The sequence below is a fragment of the Sus scrofa genome, chromosome 15 (assembly GCF_000003025.6).
Source record: "Sus scrofa isolate TJ Tabasco breed Duroc chromosome 15, Sscrofa11.1, whole genome shotgun sequence".
NCBI classification, from domain to species: domain Eukaryota; kingdom Metazoa; phylum Chordata; class Mammalia; order Artiodactyla; family Suidae; genus Sus; species Sus scrofa.
The window spans coordinates 101,323,293-101,337,513 of NC_010457.5; the positions used below are offsets into that span (position 1 = coordinate 101,323,293).

Consider the following 14,221-nt stretch of genomic DNA (forward strand, 5'->3'; position numbering starts at 1 on the left):
AAAAAAATACAAAATAGCAAGCATACATAATTTTTTTTTTTTTTTGTCTTTTTGCCATTTCTTGGGCCACTCCTGCAGCATATGGAGGTTCCCAGGCTAGGGGTCAAATCGGAGCTGTAGCTGCCAGCCTACGCCAGAGCCACAGCAACGCAGGATCAGAGCTGCGTCTGCAATCTACACCACAGCTCACGGCAACGCCAGATCCTTAACCCACTGAGCAAGGGCAGGGATTGAACCCACAACCTCATGGTTCCTAGTCGGATTCGTTAACCACTGCGCCACAACAGGAACTCGCATACATAATTTTTTAAGACAAAAAGGAAGATATAATAATTTTTCAGAATGTTAAATGCTAGCTGTAACTTGTACAAATTACCTTTGGGGATGAAGCTGTAAAGGCTTTGACGCTCCATGCCATTGGAAAATCAGTGACAGTTTATCAAGCCCATTTTTTGAAGGTAAAGGGACTGTCACAGGATAAATGGACAACAATCTTGATGTGTAATGTTGAGCTTTCCAGAAACCTCTATCAAATAGAATCAGACTCTACCTGCCCCAGGGCAAAAATCTATTTCCACCTGCCTTTCAGTTATGCCTAAACTTCTAAAATACAGTCTTATTTCTGAAAATTTACGGCTTTACTCTACATCTTGCCCATAAACAAAATGAAGTTATTTTAAGTCAAGATTCCTTCTCTTGGAATTTTTAACCAAATGTATGAAAGGAACTCGACAGTTGCTACTGAAACAGAAACAATCAGAAGAAGATGATACACTAATGACATAAAAGAGTCCCCATACTACCTTGAATCTACAACCTTGAATCTAGAACCCATACTACCTTGCATCTAGAACCACCTCCAGCACGAAGCTTCCAAAGGCCCATTCTTTAACACTGCTTTCCTTTTTCTTTTCTTTCTTTCTTTTCCTTTTTTTTTTTTTTTTTTTTTGTCTTTTGTCTTTTTAGGGCTGCATCCGCAGCATATGGACATTCCCAGGCTAAGGGTCTAAATGGAGCTATGGCTGCCAGCCTACACCACAGCCACAGCAAGGCAGGATCCGAGCCAAGTCTGTGACCTATACAACAGCTCACAGCAACGCCAGATCCTTAACCCACTGAGCAAGCCCAGGGATCAAACCCACGTCTTCATGGATACCAGTCTGGTTCAATAACCGCCAAGTCACGATGGGAACTCCAATACTGCTTTTCTTGAATTAGTTTGGGTGATTTCTCTTCCTTTCAGCTATACCAGGCCTAACTAGAACATTAGAGCAGTACATTAACATATTAATGTGAACTCATAATCCAACTTCTTTTTCTAGCTAAAAGTCAGCTGAGAGCCCTTGTCTTTGATTCTTAACAGAGAAGTATCTAGATTTAGAGCACATGTAAACAAGTAGGTGTCACAGATGGCTAAGTGGATTATGTCTCAGAAATATCAGATGCCTGAAATGCTGTGATGGTCTTCTAATGTGTCAACCTGGCTAAGCTACAGTCCCCAGTTATTCAAACAAATAGTCTAGGTTGCTATGGAGGCCTTATGGGTGTGCTTTAACTCCATAATAATTGACTTTAAGTAAAGGAGATTGTCGTAGACAATCTGGGTAGGTCTAGTTCAATCAGTTGGAAGGCCTTGAGAGCAGAACTGAGGCTCTCTTAAGGAAGAAATTTCAGGAGTTCCCGTCATGGCTCAGTGGTTAATGAATCTGACCAGGAACCATGAGGTTGCGGGTTTGATCCCTGGCCTTAGCTCAGTGGGTTAAGGATCTGGCATTGCCCTGAGCTTTGGTGTAGGTGGCAGGCGCGGCTCAGATCCCACGTTGCAGTGGCTGTGGAGTAGGCCAGCAGCTACAGCTCTGATTAGACCCCTAGCCTGGGAATCTTCATATGCTGCGGGTGTGGCCCTAGAAAAAGACCGAAAAAAAAAAAAGAAATTTTACCTGTGGACTGCAACTTGAGTCTTTGCCAGAGAGTTCCAGCCTGCCCCTACACATGACTTGCCCTATAGATTTTGGACTTGTTAGCTAATGCCCACAATCATGTAAACCAGTTCCTTGCAATGAATGTCTTAATATGTATCTTCTACTGGTCTGTTTCTCTAGTTGAGCCCACATTAATACAAATACTAAAGTAAATTTCACCATTCATTTATTCAAAAAGCATTGGGACTCATCACATACCAGATATTCTTTGAGCAAGAGAGATCTGAGTGTATGTGTGTATATTTGTATAGCATAATTTCAAGTATCAAGTGCTATGAAGAAAAACAAGGCAGAGTAAGGAAAGAGTGGGCAGGATGGCAGCACAGGATACACAGAAAAAGCAAGATGTCTGAGAGGATGTTATCTGAACAGACACCTGAATGATGTAAGGGAATGAGGACTTGGGGAAAGAGTATTCCAAACATAGCAAGTACCAATGTGTCAAGGTGAGAGTGAACTTGAGGTATTCCAAAAAACAGCAGGAGGGTGTGTGTGTGTAGAGTGGCAGAAGTGGGGAAGAGTGTGTTGTTGAATGGAAAAATTAGTATTGAATGAAGGAATCTTCCAAACTTTCCTGCTCTGTATTGCCTCTGCTTGCTAATGCAGAGAGACCTGCCACATAATTTTTGCTACTGAATTCTCAATGATAAGATGTACAATTCTAGGGCAGAAAACACTGTCACTAATGATTCCACTTAGGATGGCTGTTGCAACCAGCTGACCTAAGAACTGGCAGAAGTTGGAGGAAGGTGAGATGTTAGGACCAGAGAAATAGGGTTTGTGAAAGAGCGTAAGAGACGATGGGCAGACTACGGTCCTTGGGTCAATGATAGGCTATCTGCTGTAGGCAGGTACCAGAGTCAAGCTATATATGCTGGCAATAATAATAACGTTAAATAGCTACAGTACAAAGCTGGAAGTTTTTGATGCCACCCAAAACCCAAAGAAATCTGCTAGGCATGGTATTCTTTCCTGGTCAAGGAAGATAGAAGATGCAGTAGTTTGTCCTTTACTTTGGAGAGGATGTTCAGGCATGACCCAGGCCACTATGCCCTTAAAACAGTGGTTCTCAGAGTTCCTGCCATGGCACAGTGTGTTAAAAATCTGACTGCAGGAGTTCCTGCTGTGATGCAGTGGGATCAGTGGTGTCTTTGGAGCGCTGGGACACAGGTTTGATCACCAGCCCAGCCCAGGGGTGTTAAATTGATGGATTTAGATTGCAGCTGTGGCTTGGATTCAGTCCCTGACCCTGGAACATACATATGCAGCAGATGTGGCCATAAAATTAAAAAAAAAAAAAAAAAGTGGTTCTCGGAGTTCCTGTTGTGGGACAGCGAAAATGAACCTGACTAGTATCCAAGAGGATGCAGGTTCAATCCCTGGCCTCTCTCAGTGGTTTAAGGATCCAGCATTGCCCTGAGCTGTGGTGTAGGTCACAGACACAGCTCGGATCCCACGTTTCTGTGGCTGTGGCATAGGCCGGCAGCTATAGCTCTGATTTGACCCCTAGCCTGGGAACTTTCATATGCCAAGGGCGCAGCCTTAAAAAGCAATAAATAAATAGGTAAATAAATTAAATAAATAAATAAAACAATGGTTGTCAACTAGAAGTGATTTTGTCTTCCAGGGATACTTGGCAATGCCTAGCAACATTTTTGGTTATCATAACAATCCTCTTTTCCTAGAAAGGGGCCCCCTTCCTTTTCCCACCCCCAAATCCTGTACTCTCCTTCACTTGGCTAACTCCTTCTCATCCTGAAGACTGACTCAGTGTCACCCAACTCAGGAAATCTCACCCAAGGAGTAACATATAGATAGCATGCTTTGATATCCATGCTCCTAAAATACCACAAACATCTCTTAACTACTCTAGCCACTTTGTATTATATCTATGTCTTTCTCCCTGAACTGGACAATAACACCTAAAGCAACTTAAAGGGAGCATCTGGAGGCCAGGGATACTGCTCAACATCCTGTGTTCCACAGGAAAGCTCCCCACAACAGAATTTTCCCGCCCAGAATGTCAACAGTGTCACTGTTGAGAAATACTGCCCTAAAATATCCCTAAGGGAGCAGACGCTTAATTTTCATTGGATTTATCTCCTACCTTCTGGATAGGTCTTTCCAAGGCTACCAATATACCTACCATTTCCTGGTTATTTAGTCTGATTAAAATAATTAACATAGTGCTGTTCATATGATGGATTAATATATGATGTTTTGCTGTATGTCTAGATGTCCAGGTCCTTTAAGACTCTATTATGATAAAATCAACTTTAGTCCAATAAAATTAAATTAAAAAAATAAAATCAATCATGCCATCAAACCCTATTTGTTTGAAATATAAATCACAGATTGAGACAGTATCAAATTTGTAAACTTTGTATTTGAAAATTATATTAAAAAATCGTTTGGAGTTCCAGTTGCGGCTCAGTGGATTAAGAATCCAACTAGTATCCATGAAGATGCAAGTTTGATCCCTGGCTTCAATCAGTGGGTTAAAGGATCTGGGGTTGCCACAAGCTGCAGCATAGGTTGCAGATGTGGCTTCAATCTGACATTGCTGAGGCTGTGGCATAGGCCAGCAGCTGCAGCTCCAATATGACCCCTATATGCCACAAGTGCAGCTGTAAAAAGGAAAAGAAAAGAAAAAGTCTGTGCATGCCATCTCATTTGTACAATGTCATCTCATTGACAGAATGTACCTAAATATTAAGGAAAAGTTTTATGTAAAGTTTATAAAGGAGGAGTTCCTGTCATGGTGCAGCAGAAACGAATCCGACTAGGAACCATGAGGTTGCAGGTTCAATCCCTGGCCTCGCTCAGTGGGTTAAGGATCTGGCATTGCTGTGAGCTATGGTGTAGGTCACAGATGTGACTCAGATCTGGCGTTGCTGTTGCTGTGGCTGTGGTGTAGGCCAGTGGCTACAGCTCCGATTAGACCCCTAGCCTGGGAACCTCCATATACTGCCAGTGCGGCCCTAAAAAGGACAAAAGACCAAAAAAAAAAAAAGTTTACAAAGGATGTTTAAAATACACAGCAAACATTGTATGTATATATGTATTTCATACAATGCTTTATAGAAAGCAGTGTGTTTATTGAAAATGCATTAGTTCATTTGTCCATGGCTTTTTTCTTAATAGCCACACCCACATCATATCAAAGTTCCTGGATTGGAGATTGAATCTGAGCTGAAGCTGCAACCTACACCATAGCTGTAGTAACACCAGAGCCTACCCCCTTCACCAGGCTGGGGAGCAAACCCTGTGCTTCCACAGTGACCCAAGACCCTGCAGTTGATTCTTGACCCACTGCACCACAGTAGAAACTCCAGTCCATCACTTATAATCAATAAAATTAATCAAAACTCACAATGCACTCACGACTGTAGTATGATATACTATATTATGGGAGAGTTAACACAGTCTAGGAGTAAAACTTAAAATGTATACTCTTGCCCAGCCCAAGAAAATGAACACTTTTAAATCCTCCTTATTGTTAGGGATGGAAAACAGTTCTTTCATCAAATTGACACCTGCTTACAAAGTACTTGAGGTCATGTTACTATGTTCTAGCTCTCACATCTGCAATTGCAAGTGGGACTACTACTTGCTTAATTTTGTGAAAGTCCACCGTCATCCTCCAGGTTGTTGTCTGTGCAGCCTTTGTAAGGGCTGTACTTCAGTGTAGAAAGGAATGAGAACCACCATGCTTGCCTTCTTCAGGTCGTTAAGGCACTAATTTCTGCCATACTTACAAGAATATGATAATGTTTTATTTACCATCTTGGCACTGTGTGTGTGGGGGGGGGAGCTGTTCATTAGCCTTCCCCACTATGTGCTTTTTTAAAAAAAAACAAATTTATTTGTCTGTTTGTTTGTTTTTGGCTGTACCCCCAGCATGCAGAAGTTACCAGGCCTGAACCCACACCACAGCTGTAACCAGAGCCATAGTAGTGACAACACTGGATTCTTAACCTGCTGAGCCACAAGAGAACACCCCCTGCCACACACACACACACAAATGATGTTCTTACTGCACAGGCTAAGGAACTAATACGGTAGTCTAGCCAACTTCTAAATAATGTTCATTCCAATTAAACTTTAGGGAACTTGGAATAGCACCTGGAAATAACATGATGAGCCGGACCTAGGCCTGGACTCCATTTATGACCCTAGACTCCCACTCTAACAGAGTCCATTATGACACTTTGAGTATCAATGTCAGCTTACACACTGTGTCCACAGCACTCAAAATACTTGGTTATTCCACTTTTCCCAATGCACAGTTACCAGAGCAAATTATAAGTGCTACTGGAGAAGTACTAGAGGATTAATTAACATATACTTACCATGATGTTATATGGGCCTACTTCCTGGTGACCTAGCTTCTCTTCCAAATGATCTGAAATCAGAGTTCTACATCTGAAAACTAGCTCAGGTCTGCAAACTATTAAAGGATCACTTTAAAAAAACTTTTTTTACCAGAATAGCTGCCTTCAGTCTCCTAAACATCCAACCTCAGTTTCTTTTGGTTGCATAGACTGAGCAACACCCTTGTAGGGTCTTCCCTCTGAGGACACCCTGTTGCATTAACAATCTCCATTATTTTTCTGCAGGTTGGGAACCCCCCCCCACACTCAGCCATTCCCACCTTGTGCTAATTATAACTGTACTCACCTTGCTTCTGAGGGTTAAGAATCACCTCTTGGCCTCTATTTTGGAATCCCATCATCCCCATTGCTATCGTGGAAGCTCAGCTATGTAACTTTTTCTGCCACTATTATCCGGGGCCTATTAAGGACAGCCGCCGTACTGGGGTCTGCGGCAAAAAGAAGTCAGTAATATAGATCCTGTCTTCATTTAAAAATCTAACATCTTGTTCACTGTGGATGTTTCTGTGTTAATATCTATTTTTAAAAATACATTAAAATAATTATCCTGACATTCCCGCTGTGACATAACAGGATCCATGGTGTCTCTGCAGCGCCAGGACACAGGTTCGATTCCCCGGCCTGGCACAGTGGGTTGAAGGATCCGGTGTTGCCAAAGCTGCAGCGTGGATCTGATCCCTTGTCCAGGAACTCCATATGCCATAGGGCGGCCAATAAATAAATAAATAATAAAATAATTCACCTGGTTACTGAGTTTTTGGCAACCCCTTAAATTCTGCGCCTAAGGCAAGTACCTCACTCACTTGACCATGGTCTGTCCTGTTCAGTAATGCTGGTGCCCCTTTCGCATTCCTTATTGCCTTAGAGAACAGAGTATCCTCTGCATCTTCCCATGGAGCAAAGTCATCTAAGTTTTCTGGCCTTAGCGTAGAAAATCAGCTCGAGCACACCACTTCTCAGACTTTTGATCCCTTCTTTCACCATCTTCCATAGTGGTTCTGCCATTTCTACACCACCTAATGTGGGCCATCCCAGTAGTGTTAGCCTGCCTCTCCAGATCCATGTCAGAGTATTCCATATCATGGGATAGTGCTCCCCTTTTGACAAACCCTCCCCATGTGTTATATTCTGCTGCCCAGCCCCCAGAATTTAGGATCCTCTGACCTAGGACCCTCAGAATTTAGTTCCTTGCATCATCTTCCAGCTCCTGACGGAACATTTAGGCTGGGTCCTTTGGCTCCTTTGAGGTATCTCTTTCCTCCCTTAGCAGGCCCAGCATTTCCTTAGCCTGGTGATGTTTGACTTAACCACAGTTATTGGTGTGTTGTCCAGGAGGGAAAGTAAGGAAAGTTCCTGAGTGGAGCACCTGTTATCTAATAAGGCAGAGGATTCTGCATCTTCTTCTAGCAGAGAGGGAACACTAGCTTTTTTACGGAAGAATTAGGCCACTTCTGTAGGCCCAGAAGATCCAGGGGAATCCAGGATTTCAAGTTGCCTGAGTGCAATGACCCAGATGTCCTTGTCCTATTTCTTAGGATTGAAATCCTTCCCAATCAGGGCCCTCACTTTGTATAAAAGACATGCCAAAGTTGAAAATTTTATCTACTTTTGGAGCTCTGCTACTCTTTTTTTTTAATGAGAGTTGCAATATTGATTGTAGGTTCTTTTTCTTTTTTGCCATGTGCAGGTTCCCAGTTTATGGATCGAACCTGTGCCACAGCAGCAACCTGAGCCACAGAGGTAAAAGCACAGGAGTCTTAACCTGCTGGGACACCAGAGAACGCCCAGAGCTCTGATACTCTTAATATTAGTCCTGCCCTGACCATCAGCCTGTTTTGCTCTCTGGCTGCAGACAATGAGACTCTCCTTATATCCTACCAAGGATGCCCTTCAGCTTTTACACTTTTTATTAGTGATTAATCACTCTCAGCCATTTAGTGTCTTTCTCCTAGTATCTCAATAGGAGCTATTAGTGCTTCCCCTACCACTAGTGAGAGGGTGCTCATCACCCACCACACTGCAGGTGATCCAGATCTAAAATATCCCACTTTAGAGTCTGCTTTCTTAGATCACAGGGTGGGTTCCCTATGAAGCAGACTGTGAGATGGAGATCTGCATGCTGAAGAAATCAGAATTGGGCAAAGGAAGAAGCTGAACTGCCAGCCAGTTGCACCAAAGACCCCAACCAATTCTATGGGGAACTATGGAGATGGGCTGGGCCTTTAGAGTTGTGCTAAACTGAGGCAAGGGAGTTGGGCCTTTATACTCCCATTATCATCAACATGAGGAAGCAGAAGTATGGATATGGAGGAGCCGAGTATAGGGAGGGCTGACTATATTATACTCAGATTTTCGACTGTGAGGAGAGTCAGCACCCCTAACTCCCGAGTTGTTCAAGGGTCAAAAGTAAATAGATCTTGCCTTGAGCACCCTCCAGATTAAGCATCATATTCCTCCTATAGGTTTTCTTGCCTTTTGAAAAACTGAGAGGATATGAAGATTTGTCTCTGGTAAAACAACAACAACAACAGCAATGAAGGCATACTCAGCCAGAAATCAGAGTTCTCTGAGACTCAATAACACAGAAATGGACAATTACATAGAAAAACATATCCAGCTGAAAGGAGTACAATTACCACAGAACTCAATGTACCAAACAGGCATATAAAGGACACACAGGAATTCTGAAAATGCTGCACATCCTTTAATACTCATCTATGTAAGTAATATTGATAAACAATTGGTATTCAGATGCCAGAGTTCACTGATTTAAAAGTTGATTTACTACTGGAGTTCCCTTGTGGGACAGTGTGTTAAGGATCTGGTGTTGTCACTGCATCAGCCTGAGTCACTGCTGTGGCTCAGGTTTGATCCGTGGCCCAGGAACTTCAGCATCCCACAGGGGCAACCAAAAAAAAAAAAAAAAAAAAAAAAAAGTGGAAAAGAGACTTCTACATAAGAAAGCTAAAATATATTAATATTTTTAAAGGTTTAATAATATCAGGATGCAGTCCAAAGAGTATATCGAGTATGTAATCACATTTTATTTTTTTATCTTTTTAGGGCCGCACCCACAGTATATGGGGGTTGCCAGGCTAGGGGTCCAACTGGAGTTACAGCTGCTGGCCTACACCACAGCCACAGCAACACGGAATCCGAGCTGCATCTGCGACCTACACCACAGCTCACAGCAATGCTGGATCCTTAACCCACTGAGCAAGGCCAGGGATCAAACCCGCAACCTCATGGTTCCTAGTCTGATTCGTTTACCACTGAGCCACGACGGGAACTCCCACATTTTAATTAATTAAATCTAGGACTGTCTACCTGAATTGCAATTTATTAACTCTATTGTGTCCTCTTAAATAAAGCTGCTCATCTGTGAAGCAACAATGAAATGTCTTGTACCTATGTAACTTTTTTTAAGTTATGCAGTTTACTAAATGCAGCTTCTATAAATCCAATTAACCATTTCTGTTCTCAAAAAATAAAAAAAAAAAAAAAAAAAAAAAAAAAAAAAAAAAAAAAAATACCAAAATACCAATTTTAACTGCTGCTAACTATAGCAACTTTAACAGGCATTTATTGTTTGTTCTTTTCATGTAATTATTTATTATGCTTTGCATCTCCAGGCAGTCTGCCCACATTTGGATAAAGTGTGTAGTAGATTTTAAATTTAGTAATTTATGAAGAGGGCAAAATTAAATGTTCTTGGATGAAAAAAAAAAAAGAAATGTAAAAGTGTCAGTAACCTATAAGAATAGTGTAACAAAGACTAAAACTCTCAATTAGCTGAGGCTTATGATAAAATACTAAGATAAATAAGAAGGCTTTTGTTTGGAGCAAGAATAATGAAACTAGTTCTGTTTGAAATGAATGGTTCAATATAACAAAAGACAAAGGGCACACCCCAATTAATTTGTTTCTTTTCTATTAAGAAAAATAATCCCAAAACTAAAAGAAAAAAATGAGTAAAAGAGAAATGGGCTTAATTTAAATGAGATGAGGTGACAATAAGAGGAGATAAGAGAATAGAAACTATGTTTCAGGGGTTTTTTGGGTTTTTTGTTGTTGTTGTTGTTGTTTTGTCTTTTTGCCTTTTCTAGGGCCGCTCCTGTGGCATATGGAGATTCCAGGCTAGGGGTCTAATCGGAGCTGTAGCCACCAGCCTACGCCAGTTTAAGATTTTTTAAATGGTAATCCTAATATAAAACATGCTGCGTATTGTCTTGTGTGTTACAGAATACCACAGAAACTCCAGTATTTCAGCTGCTTTGTAGTCCAGTGCTGAAAGGACACAAACAGTTATAAGTGGTTAGAATAGTTAGCTATGTTTGTGGTATTTTAGGACAGTACAGAAATATCAAACCACGCTATCTATAGTGATATCTAATTCTAAGGGGTGACACTGGGTCAGTCTCTCAGGATGAAAAGGAGGTAGCCAGGTGAAAGGGAGTAGAGGAGACAGGCGTGGGATTAAGGAGGACCTTTAGGAAAAGAGGACAATGTAGGCAAAAACACCACTGTGTTCATAGAGGATCTAGAAGCAGGTCTGTGTGGCTAGATGCCACTGTGTGTGGCAGGGAGCAGCAAAAAGAGAATTTTAGGATTGGATCAGAAGGCTGGTCTTATAACCAGAAATAATGTTTTCTTTCTTTTTTTTTTTTTTGTTTTTTTTTTTTTTTTTCTTTTTGTCTTTTCTAGGGCCGCTTCTCATGGCATATGGAGGTTCCCAGGCTAGGGGTCTAATTGGAGCAATGGCCGCCAGCCTACACCAGAGCCACAGCAACTGGGGATCCAAGCCAAATCTGCAACCTACACCACAGCTCACAGCAATGCCAGATCCTTGACCCACTGAGCGAGGCCAGGGATCAAACCCGTGTCCTCATGGATACTAGTTGGGTTCATTTCTTCTGTACCACAACAGGAACTCCTGATAGTTGATCTTCATCAGAAACTAACATCTGTAATTACACTAGTCTCTCACAACTCAGTTCGTGATTCAGTCAAGGAATGTGTTCTTTCAACGAAATATTTCACAAAGATAACCCCCGTAAGAGATCACTGAGCATACTGGGAAGATTATTCTATTGATGAAAAATAGAATGCCAAAAGGAGTTCCACTGCAGCACAGAGGGTTAAGAATCCGACTGCAGTGGCTTGGGTTACTGCAGAGGTTCAGGTTCAATACCCCACCTGGAGCAGTGGGTTAAAGGATCCCACATTGCTGCATCTGTGATGCAGGTTGCAGCTGTGACTCAGATTCAATCCCTGTCCTAGGAACTTCTATATGCTTCAGATGTGGCCATTAAAAAAAAAAAAAGAAGGCGGAGTTCCCGTCGTGGCACAGTGGTTAATGAATCCAACTAGGAACCATGAGGTTGTGGGTTCGATCCCTGCCCTTGCTCAGTGGGTTAAGGATCCAGCGTTGCCGTGAGCTGTGGTGTAGGTCGCAGATGCAGCTTGGATCCCGCATTGCTGGGGCTCTGGCATAGGCTGGCAGCTACAGCTCTGATTAGACCCCTAGCCTGGGAACCTCCATATGCTGCGGGAAGCAGCCCTAGAAAAGGCAAAAAGACAGAAAAAAAAAAAGAAGGTGCCAGAAATGAGATTATGTTAATTTTGAAAGCTTCCTTTATTTCAGGGAAAAAAACATAAATGATGTTTAAAGGTCTTATTCTGTCATTAAAATTCATCCTCAATCTGGTTTTGGTTCTTTGTTTTGTTTTTTGGCCACTCTGCTGGCATTTGGAGTTCCCGGGCCAGGGATCAGATCTGAGCAGCAGTTGTGACTGTATAGCTATGGCAATGCCAGATCCTTTAACCCACTGTGCTAGGCCAGACATCCTAAGTCCTGGTGTTGCAGAAATGCCACCAATCCCATTTCACAGCGGGAACTCCTCCATATTTGTTTTCACTGGAAGGTTGATTAAAAACTGTAACACAAAGTCATAGCCATCTCTATTTACCTGAAGCCTTTCTGGTTCTGTTCAATCTATATGCAGGATTCTGAAGTAAGCAAAAGGTCAAAAAAAGTATAATTCTAATGGACATTAATAATGAAAATCTCACTTGGAACAATCACATGAAAGGCAGAAAGTAAATGTATGTGTATGCTTACATCCACAAAAATTAGATATAACACTACCATAAACTCCCAATTACCCACACCCATTTCAATAATTATCAACAAATGATCAATTTTGTTTCATACACTCTATTCCTCCACCCCCACTAGATTATTTAAAAGCAAATCACAAACCTCATTTGTACCCGTAAAATCTTCAGTATCGATTTTTATTAAAGTAGATATTTTAGCTGAATTTCTCAGTTTTGTATATGCCTTTTTTTTTTTTTTTTTTTTTTTTTTTTTTAGGGCATATGGAAGTTCCCAAGCTGGGGGTCAAATCAGAGCTTCAGCTGCTGGCCTATGCCACAACCACAGCAACTTGGGATCTGAGCTGTGTCTGCAACCTACACCACAGTTCATGGTAACACCAGAACCTCAACCCACTGATTGAGGCCAGGGATTGAACATGCATCCTCATGGATACTAGTCAGATTTGTTTCTGCTGCACCACAACTGGAACTCACTGCATGTCTTTTTATATATAGTTTGTTCAAAACAAAACCCAAATAATGCCTCTTAAATCTTGGAAAGTTCAGCAGTCTCCTCACCCCCAGTTCTCCTTTACTTGACATTTGTTGATGAAATTAGGTCATTTGTCCCACAGAATTTTCCATATTCTGTATTTGGCAGGTTGTATCCTCTTGGTACCATTTAATATGTTCTATTCCTTGTTTAAACTGGTGTAACATAAAAGCTTGACCAGATTCAGATTCAATTATTTTGTCAAGAATACTTAATAGGTGGTGTTGTATCAAATATATTTTTGGCAGCATAACTGGTTTGGACTCTAACATACTGCTTCCCACAGGTCTCTGCTGAGTTTCAATTTACTACCAATCTTCTCCTATTGTAGAGACAGATTTTTAGCCCCCATTTGTGGAAGCACTGTCATCTACTAAAACTCAACCAGAGTTTATTATCACCTTTAAGTTTATATTATTCTTTCCTTTGCTGAGAAGTCAAATGAGTACTCTACACTGTCATCTATTACAAAAATTCCTTTATTTGCCTTATAAGTTTTAATTGGTAAACTATTCAATTGGGTGACTCAATTCAATAGATATTTTCTTGTGTCTGGGAAGAGTTCAGTGAGAAAATTTTGGATTTAACAAAAGAAGGCCTTGGCGTTCCCGTTGTGGCTCTGCGGTAATGAATCCGACTAGTATCCATGAAGATATGAGTTTGATTCTGGCCCTGCTCAGTGGGTTGCTGTAGCTGTGGCGGAGGCCAACAGCTGCAGCTCTGATTCAACCTCGAGCCTGGAAATTTCCATATTCCTAAAAAGTCCAAAAAAAAAAAAGCCTTATATTAAGTACACAAGTACATCATGTCTTGCACTGAAAATGTTAACAGGCCTTCTAGTTAACAATACCAGTAGTTTGCAATAGGAGTCAGTAGGATGTCCTAGTGCAATGCCTGTATTTTGTAGACAACTGGTAACCACTGGGGTATTGAGTGGGGGAGTAATACGGTTAAGATGTGTTTTAATGTAAATCAACTATACTTCAATAAAACTTTTTAAAACGTGTTTTAAAGCAATATGTTTGAGGCAATATTTAAAGTTCAAGACAAGAAGAGCAGGGACTGGGTATTCGAAAGTAATCTGATATTGGATTATTTCGATGCAGCTCAGAACCACCTCAATGGACAAGAACCTCCTGTGTTGTACTGGAAAATGCTTAATATGCTTTCTAGCAACGGATTTCAACTGCACA

General features: G+C 41.4%; 1 protein-coding gene across 8 annotated transcripts in view; it reads right to left on the reverse strand.

Moving 5' to 3' along the window:
- Positions 1-14,221, reverse strand: part of SF3B1 (splicing factor 3b subunit 1) — a 63,051-nt gene that overhangs the window by 48,325 nt on the left and 505 nt on the right. The gene's annotated exons all lie outside the window — the stretch shown is intronic.